This window comes from Squalius cephalus, assembly GCF_949319135.1.
Source record: "Squalius cephalus genome assembly, chromosome: 8".
NCBI classification, from domain to species: Eukaryota; Metazoa; Chordata; class Actinopteri; order Cypriniformes; family Leuciscidae; genus Squalius; species Squalius cephalus.
In genome coordinates this window covers 24603506-24613549 of record NC_137129.1, presented here as the reverse complement: position 1 = coordinate 24613549, position 10044 = coordinate 24603506, and the positions used below count along the sequence as shown (strand labels likewise).

The 10044-nt window shown below is 36.0% G+C and overlaps 1 long non-coding RNA gene across 1 annotated transcript; it reads right to left on the bottom strand.

Annotated features, from left to right (window-relative positions):
* Positions 1-6868: 6868 nt before the first annotated feature.
* Positions 6869-7972, bottom strand: LOC307163407. The gene is made up of 3 exons (XR_013822069.1): positions 7927-7972; positions 7330-7404; positions 6869-7239 (listed from the first exon to the last, which is right to left on the bottom strand). It is a non-coding gene; the product is annotated as an uncharacterized lncRNA (long non-coding RNA).
* Positions 7973-10044: the final 2072 nt, after the last annotated feature.

Below are 10044 nucleotides of genomic sequence, written 5' to 3'. Positions count from 1 at the left end.
TCTAAATTCCGCAATTTTTTTTTCTCTTGCCTTCTCAGCCCCACCCTTTTTTTCCGTTTTTTACCCGCGGCTGCGTTATGCATATTGTTTGTTTGTTTCTATGCTTTTATCTAACGTCTTTGCTTCTTACTTGGCGGCCACGGCCAGTGCAGCTGGCATCCAACTTAAAGGTGCATTGCTGCCACCTACAGTACTGGAGTGTGAAACAGATTAGTGGGGGAAAAAAACAGGTGATGACTGCGTGCGTGGCGGGTGGTGGGCCGGCCCGCCGGCCGTCCTTGAGTACCGGCCGTTCTGTGATTCTCCAGATCACACAGATGGCCAGTCCGCCCCTGCTCGTTAGGTTGAGGCTTCGGTCTCAGGCTACGGTGGGCGCGGTCTATTTTTACAGGTCTGCTAAAGTTATCCTGGCCGAGTAACTCTGGAATCAGCTTAGAAACAAAGTCAGTAGGGCTGCCTTTCTCTTCCCCTTCTTTAATGCCCACAATCCTGACATTGAGTCTGCGGGAGCGGCCCTCCAAGTCGTTCACTTTCGCCCTAAGGAGACCGTTAGCCACCTGTAGCTCGCTGCACGTAACTTCCAGAGCTGTTATGCGGCTGTCACTGGCTGACAAGGCTTCGTCGAAATCATCAAAGCGGCGCTCTGTTTCCTGGGTTTTTTTCTGAAGCGATGATAGCGTTACTTCAATTGCGTCGAGGCGACCCTCCAGAGATTTCTTTAGGGCATCCATGAGAGAGGTGATTTTCGCGAGCTCAACCCCATGGCTAGCAATACCAGCTAGTATCGCATCGTTGCTAGCGGCCGACGAGCTCGTCTTGGATGTATCCCTCTGACTATCGTCTTTCTTAGGCATATTGGCATGAAACCACTCCCGACAGGTTACAGCACAGTTTTAAGGGCAAATCAGCGTAAAATAGAGTTTAAGTGCAATAATGTGAAAGTAAAATTAAGGAGATGTCACGGAGCACTCCGAAGACACGTCTACTCCATTACTGCGCACGAGCGCCCCCCCCCCAGTTGTGATTACTTTTTACGTAATTGTAAATTTTGTCTAGTAAATTGTTTACTAAAATATACTTTTTTTATGTAACTGCATGCTTTGGATTCTGTGTTCTCAATTTTCTGATGTAGTGTCTAATGAATGATCTGTAGTGTTTATATTACAAATTGCTTACACACAATTTCTGAAACTATGGCTTCACATTTCTTGAAACTCTACACACAAAACCACAAAACACACCTAACGTGCAAAACATCAGACATCTCTTGAAAAAGCAAACACTTCTTTCAAAACTATTTTAACTCAAATTAAAAAATGGTGTTTTTACTTAACCCTCTGGGGACCAAAAACGCGCCCGCGCGTTTTGCTCGTTTTTTTTTTTTTAGCAATGAAAATAAACACTAAATGCTCTGTTAATTTTGATCTTTCATTTTCGTGTAATACATCAATCGATCCTGTTCAGTGTCTATTTTTTTTCTGTATACTCACAATAAAAATAAAGTGTTTAGCTTTTTGACAAATAAAGAAAAATTAACATGATGCGATTTCTGCCTTCTCTCTGTCAGTAAACTCCCATTTGAAACGCGTTCGAAAATGATCTATAACTCCGCGAAAATTCATTCAAACAGGCAAACAGACCCACGGGCATAAAGCTTGAGATCGCATCTTTTAAATGAAGCCATTTATATAAAAAAACAAATATTCTCAGCTTCTGTAATCTGTATAAAAAGAGAGCGACTCCAGTCGACCTCATTACGAGATGATTCACAGTAATGTGACCACGCCCCGGAGAGCGCGTGCTATTCAAACGCAAATTCTGAGAACTATTTCAGATCTGTGAAACGCCCACATCAGCTGTAAACACAGCGTCGCGACTCCTCGCGAGTGAGACATTATAGCCTACCTTATGGAGAAACGATTCCTCAGAACAGTGCTGATGAGGAGCAATATCTCCTGAAATGAGGAGCAGATTCCGCTGAGGAGTGAGGTAGGCTGTTTTCTTTTCTCACGTGTGGAATAACGTTGTGGAATAACGTTAGTGTAGGCCTTTGTAAACCGCAAAAAGATGAATCGCATTTCTATAATATGACTCGCCTTTCTGTGAGATGAATGAAGGGTACATATTTGTAAAGACTGTTTAGCCTAAATATGAATCGTGCGTCTGTGTGTAAAATAATAAACTGCTTTGCTATAGCCTACTGAGATGAGTAAAAGTATTGTATTTGTATAAGCAACGTATTAAACTGCAAATTAGCATTTATATGCCCTAATATTTCATAAAAACAACGTTACAGTCAGGCGAAGTATGAAAGACAACATTTTGTTGACTAGACTAGGGTACAGTTTTTAGGCTACTGTAGAATATACCGCCACATCAAAAAAGCTTTTGTTTAGCAATTTCTGCTCATATCTAACGTTATATATATATATATATATATATATGGGCCATTCTACAGAATTGGTGCAAAGTCAGAGTTGGAAACATCTTGAAATTTTTTTGTTTTTTCCCACAAATTTTGCATGTATGCAAATTGTATAATATCCAAGGTATGCTTTTCTAGTAATTGTGCAGTTAATTCTCATATTGTATTTTCAGAAAATGCTGGAATATTTTCCTTCTCCCCAAATTTGTCACTACCGAAACACAATATTAAATAATTTATTAAGAAGGCTTATAATGACCTATTAAGATTTTGTTTACATCTACCTTATAAATATATATTTTTTCTATTTTTAAAAAATATTTTTACTGGTTAAATCAATAAAGATTATAATTTTAATAATATTTTAAGTGTGATTTATGATATTTGTTGTATTTTGAACCCAATCTTTCTTTGTAGAAGGCATAAAGTTTATCGTACTGATTTCAAAGTTAAGGATTCATTAGTATTAATATGCATTGAACCAAACACTATCATAACATCTTAGTTGATAATTCAATATACTTTATTTTTGACAAAACATCCCATGTTACGGTAGTGACTGCACATTTTTGGTAGTGACAGTAATGTTTTGGTAGTGAAAATTAGTTTGCCATGGCTGAATCAGACTGTCCACATTTTATGTTAATATAAATAAATAACTATGATGCACATATGCAGTCAGTACATATAGCAGACACACATCTGACAGTAAATATCTTATAAGAACACCTAGAGCTATTCTATATTTTGGGTCTTGAGGTGCAAGTGAGAAGAGGTATGCTCATAGATTTTTCTTCCTAAAAAAACAACAACTTACAATGTAGACTCAGAACCACTTTGTTTTATTTTCACATTTTCAACATTTTGTTTATGAGTCATTCAGATAAATCTCCAGAACCACTGAACTCTCTGTCTGTGTGTGTGTGTGTGTGTGTGTGTGTGTGTGTGTGTGTGTACTGGTGTCTGATCACCCTCACTGGAAGTGCTAGGTGGTGTGGAAGCCCTGCAAAATGTCTCCATCTCTTTTTGTCTTTTCACCATCATCCTGTGTCTTTTCTGTCTTTTCCTCCATGCTTTTCTGACATGTCTTTGCTCCCTGTCAGATAATTCACTGATACTCTTCAACTTTCCTTCTTCCCTTCGTTTCTTATTTCTTTCATTTTCTTTCCTTAAGTATTCCTCGTACTTCACTGGGTCTTCCCTCAACCTTTGTTTGTATTCTCTCTGTCTCTCTGTTGTAGTTTTTCTATTTTTTTTAGGCATGTTGGTGTTTTATGTCATTCTCCTTGCCAAGTTAATCATAGAAATTAACATTACTGACAACAACCTTACACCTAAGCTAGTATCATGGACTGCAACCTTAAGTAATTGTAACCTCATCACATTACAGAATTTTAACAGAATATTGCATACTAAAACACTACTAAAACATACTACAGTAGTAATTATTTGCATAACTGTACTAAAATGTAGTTTATTCCTCCAAATAAAGGATTATGTGTTCCCTTTTGTCACTACCAAAACAATGTCACAACCGAAACTTCAAGAAAATGTTTCGGTTGTGACTGTTTTGGTAGTGACAATTTTAGATAACTTTTGAGCCTAGCTCGAAGATGCTAATCAGCACATGGTTAGCCATCACTGGTCAGAACAGTTGAACACATATAACAACTAAATTTTATGGAATAACATCCCAAAAAAATTTCTCAATAGCAGAAAAAATGAGTTTGGTAGTGACATTCCTTAAAGTTACACACAGATTTTTAGACTTTAGAACACATTTACCTCAAAATGATGGGATCAATCTACTCACCATATAGCACATGAGAGAGAGGGACACAGGAATATTTCCTGATCAAAAATGTAGGAGTGTGGTTAAAATCAGTCTCAGCCAATGGACTACAACATTCACTGTTTTGGTAGTGACATGAAAATGCGGGACATGTTTTTTTAGATAAAGTTTCATGATTTAAAAATAAAATATAAAATAAATATTTTTTTAACTTCATTTAAAAAAAAAAAAATATATATATTTTTTTTAAAACAAGAATGGAAAAATTTGCAAAAAATTATTCAATATCATTTTCACAAGTTGAAATTTAGGGGTTAGGGTTTGGGACAGCCACCTCCTAATTGAAAGTAGCCCATAAATTATGATTTTATATATATAAAGCTTACTGATATCTTAAATATTATTGTGGGTTTCAATAGATAATTGAAGGATCTTAGTAAACATCTAAGATTTTAATAATTAAATGCTTTTCAAATGTGTTTTTTGGATGAGGGACAGCAGTTTGCACCAATTCTGTAGAATGGCCCATATATATATATATATATATACTATTTTTGTCAAAAATAAAGTCATAGACTAAGATGTTAGATGTTCCAATGTTGGCTATATTCAATCTAATGAATACATATGATAAAATGTAGGCCTATAATCTTTTTTTTTTTTTTTTTTTTTTTACAAAGAAAGAGTACACTTGAAATATTGTTGAAATTGTAATTATTGTTGTAATTGTAACATTTTTAATAAAATAGCAAAACATATTTACAAGAGAGATGTAAGCGAAATCTTAAATGGTCAATATAAGTCTTCTTCTAAAAACATCTTTTGTCCTTGCATTGTGGCTCAGTCAGTTTCACACCTGAGTGAATGGCTCATCATTATGCAGAGTGGGTGGGACACTGTAATCTAAGGTGTAAACTACTCCTCCTCCACGCCCCCCTCGCATAATGCATTTCCAAGCAAAACCTGTTTTACACCATTTAAATCAATGTATTTGTTTTTGTGAACGATAACGCAAGACTATTTTCACATAATTTTGAAGCTAGAACTCAAAGGGACAACATCCATTAGTCAAAAGTCTTGTGGACACATATTTAATATGTGTTTTGTGGTCTTAATTCAGCAACTTTCATTTTTATTTTTTCCAATAACCACGCATAAACATTATTCTCTTAAAAATACAAACATCTACATACACGTTGCTCGCATATTATGGTAGCCCTGTTTGTGCTATATAGAGTGAATTTACACCTTAGCCAGTAACATGTTTATAAATAACTGAAAAAAGCACAAATGTCAAGGCATGTCAGAACATCTCAAGGGCCCCAAAAACACCTTGGTCCCCAGAGGGTTAACTCTACACACAAAGATAAAATGATGAGCTACATACACGCCAAACTGCACACAGATGTGAAAAATGTAAAACACTATTATCTTGTGTCTTTTGCTTGTTCAGTGTGCAGTTGAGTTACAGGAGTTTGTTACACGTACACGTACATGTATTGTACACAATTATGGAACTGAACTGAATCAATACTGATCTGACTTGAGCTGAATAATGACACTATTAGCTTGTTAGAACTGCTTTACAGCTGAACTTGAATTTGTTACTATTGTGAATCTGCGAAACAATCTATTTTGCATCTTGTGTGCATATATACTGTATATATATATATATATATATATATATATATATATATATTTATATACACACACTGAATATGCATACATGCCAAGTCAGAAAGTCAACTTTCTGAAGCGCTTTGTCTCTCTCTCTGTGTGTGTGATATTCATATATATGTGTATGTATATATATGTAAGTACACTGTAAAAATAAAAGGTGCCTGGAGGAACCTTTTGGGGTTCTTCACTTTGCCACACCGGCGGAACCGTCTGTAGATCCTCTAGGCACCCTTTAAAAAGGGCCGGTTCTCTGAGGAACCACACAAGTTTCCTGAGGAACTCTTATATTAGGCACTGTGTGGAACCACTGTGGGTGCCTCCAGGAACCAAATTTCATTTTTTTAAATATTTAATTTCATGTTGTTACTATGGTTACCTTTGACTTCTATTATAATAAACAAATTGAACCAAATACAAAATAAGAATTGTTTATTATATATTTGATATTCATTTTTATACATACACTTCCATGCACATGGGAAAAAAAGCTAACTATAGCTTAATATCAATGAATACACAAAAAATAGTATAATACATAAGCAACATGAATAATCAACCATGTATATACAATAGATAAACAAGAAAAGACATCTCAACAAAATGCATGGAAACACATATGTCCCACAAAATAAATCAATGTAAAAAAATTACATTTTGACTAATTAAAAATGTCCATCTTTACTCAACTTTAAAACATTTGTGTTTCAGTCCGATGGTTAGTCTGACATCACTGTTTCCAAGTCCAAAAGCTCTATCAGATGCCAAAAACAAACAAACAGTGCTAATTTGCACTCATTGTGCTGTAATATTCCTGAAAATTATGATCCTAACCTTTATCTCTATACCGAAATCTCAGATGGTTAGATATTCAGCTATTTTGAATCATAAAATGTTGAAGTCTGGGATGCCGTGAGACTGAGACTGTAATGTACACTATGGCTTTTGAAAAGCTTAAATGTGTGACTTGAATCAACAGTGTTCATAAATGGTTGTTGAGTATTCTCACTAGAAACAAGATAGAGGAAGTAGAGGCTTCGACCCGGAAACAGTATTAAGGTGCAGTAAAATGATCTGTTGTTCTGTGAATGTTCACTGGTGAATTACAGTCATTTCAATAAGAATCCACACGATCAGCAATTTCGTTTGTGGTCAAAAATGTCACTATGGGACCAAGTTGGTGTGAGGTACTTAAAGAGTTAGAAAAGTGAAAAGGTACAGCATCGTTTTTCGTGTGTTTTTCCTCTTTTCTGGTGGATGGTCGGTCCAGGCACTTCAGTGATTTTCAGGTCTACAGGAGGATTTTTATTCTTGTTCAAACTTGTATTTCAGCTTACCGAGATCCCTGCAAAGTACAAAATTTACTGTTAGTAATGTTATTAAAGTGATAGTTGTGAAATTTAAATAAATTCCTCAGCCTTGTGACGTTCCAGACCTGTTTGACTTTCTGTCTGTGGAACCCAAAAGCAGATCTCAGGCATAATGCAACCCCAGTCACCGTCCGCTTTCACTGCGTGAAACACAAGCAGAAAAAAAAATGTGTAAATCATTCATGAAACCATTCTTATACTCCTGTCTAGTTCAATTCAATGCAACAATTTATGTAAAAATGGTTAAGCTCCAAAAATGTCCCAGAAAAGATCCTAAAAATAATCAATGAGTTCACAACTCATGTGTTATGGGTTGTGTTGCAAGTCTTCTGAAGCATAATAGCTTTTTCCTATTTTTTAGTCGAAAAAGACTAAACTTGAAGTTATAATTCAGAGTTAAAATGTCTTATATTCAAATGCAAATGATAAAGATCAGATCAGATGATGATCATAAAGATCATGATAAGAAAAAATGCATAGCATTATTGGCGCCAAACCTGTGATATTATTTTTCTGAGTAACATGAATGAGATTTGAGAGCATGAGGGAAGATTTTCAGAGAATAACTGATTAAAAAACACAAGTACACAGTCAAACAATACAATTTCACACAGAGAAAGTTCATAGTAATAAAGTACTTGCATGTGGTGCAGGTAACTTACTGTAATTCAATGTTGCCACTGAAATGTTCAGATTATTTTAGAAATGTACTGGTTGACTCCACTTCATTGATAGTAGGCTAGTTTATGTTTAACTTTATTCTTGTTCAAACAGACGCTGTATGAAGCAGTACATAAAGTATTGAATGAAAATGTCTCTGAAACATCTATTATTTGGCAAATATTGCATTTATTTCACTTCAGCTGTGGTATCCAAACACCACGTGAGCGGTCACCACGGGAATCAGAAAGTGTCCGACTTCACGTCTCCGTTTGCAGCTCCTCCCCGCCTGCACGCGGCTACTCTCGCCGATCGGTTACATCCAGCCGCAGCCGATGTCGAACACACCTAAAGTTACATTCGATTCCTCCGTCCTCATTTTCTTTCCTTGCAGCCTTCCCTCGCATCCTACAGGGGGTGGAGCTGAGACGCGAGGAAAGGAAGCGAGGGGAGGAAACGAGGATGCACAAATAAGAAATGAGAAGCACCCACAGTTGTACAGAATATGTTGAATTGAATGACTAAATCAATCTAAGACAATAAGTCAATAATTTCCATTTGTTCATTGGATCAATGTAGTTAGCATCGCGGCTAAAACCTTCATACCAGATACTGTGCAATAAACGAGTGGTAAACACTGTAAAAACGTAGTAATGTATAATAAATTTAGTTTATATATGTGTGTGTTTGAATATATAGTGAGTAGACTCTGTGTTTATATTTATTTGGCGAGTTTACAAACCTTGTAAGGGAGAGCCGAACAAACGGCGGAAGCTTTGATGAGAGGAGCCGTTACCATAGATATCATATAAAGGCCGTTACTTTCAAACCCGATGACGTCGATCAGCTGAGCTTTGTTGCGCGCGAGCAGCGCGAGGATCACTGAAGCGACGACAGCAGAGGAATAGCAGCAGTTTCGTTACAGAATAACACTTTTCTCCTCCTGATTCTTCTTCTTCATATTATTAATATTATTATTATTTAGTGTTGTTGTTTAAGGTTTAAATTACTTAATAAAATAGGCCTATACTAAATAAATGTAAGCTACCCAAGTGAAAAAGACTGTTAAATGTATTAAAAATGCATTAAAGTATATTTGTATTGTACACTGTAAAAATAAAAGGTGCCTGGAGGAACCTTTTGGGGTTCTTCACTTTGCCACACCGGCGGAACCGTCTGTAGATCCTCTAGGCACCCTTTAAAAAGGGGCCGTTCTCTGAAGAACCACACAAGTTTCCTGAGGAACTCTTATATCAGGCACTGTGTGGAACCACTTTTGGTGCCTCCAGGAACCAAATTTCATTTTTTTTTTTTTTTTATATTTAATTTCATGTTGTTACTATGGTTACCTTTGACTTCTATTATAATAAACAAATTGAACCAAATACAAAATAAGAATTGTTTATTACATATTTGATATTCATTTTTATACATACACTTCCATGCACATGGGAAAAAAAGACAATAAGTCTAAGACAATAAGTCAATAATTTCCATTTGTTCATTAGATCAACGTAGTTAGCATCGCGGCTAAAACCTTCATACCAGATACTGTGCAATAAACGAGTGGTAAACACTGCAAAAACGTAGTAATGTATAATAAATTTAGTTTATATATATGTGTGTTTGAATATATAGTGAGTAGACTCTGTATTTATATTTATTTGTCGAGTTTACAATAAATTACAAACCTTGTAACAGAGAGCCGAACAAACGGCGGAAGCTTTGATGAGAGAAGCCGTTACTTTCAAACCTGATGACGTCGATCAGCTAAGCTTTGTTGCGCGCGAGCAGCGCGAGCATCACTGAAGCGACGACAGCAGAGGAATAGCAGCTGTTTCGTGACAGAATAAAACTTCTCTCCTCCTGAGAACCCTCTGAACTAAATACAAAGTTCTTAAAGGATCCCATAAGTTCCAGCAAGAACCTCAAAGATTGTCAATGCTCCTCCAGTAACCCTAGGAGAAAGAGCTTTGAGGTACCTAAATTACATTTTGAAGTTCCTTGAGTATCCGACAGGATATTTGAGGCTCCTTTTTTACAGTGTATATATCCACATAAATATACTGTATACGCATACAGTATATATATACTGTATACTTTAAACAGAAATTCAAGGG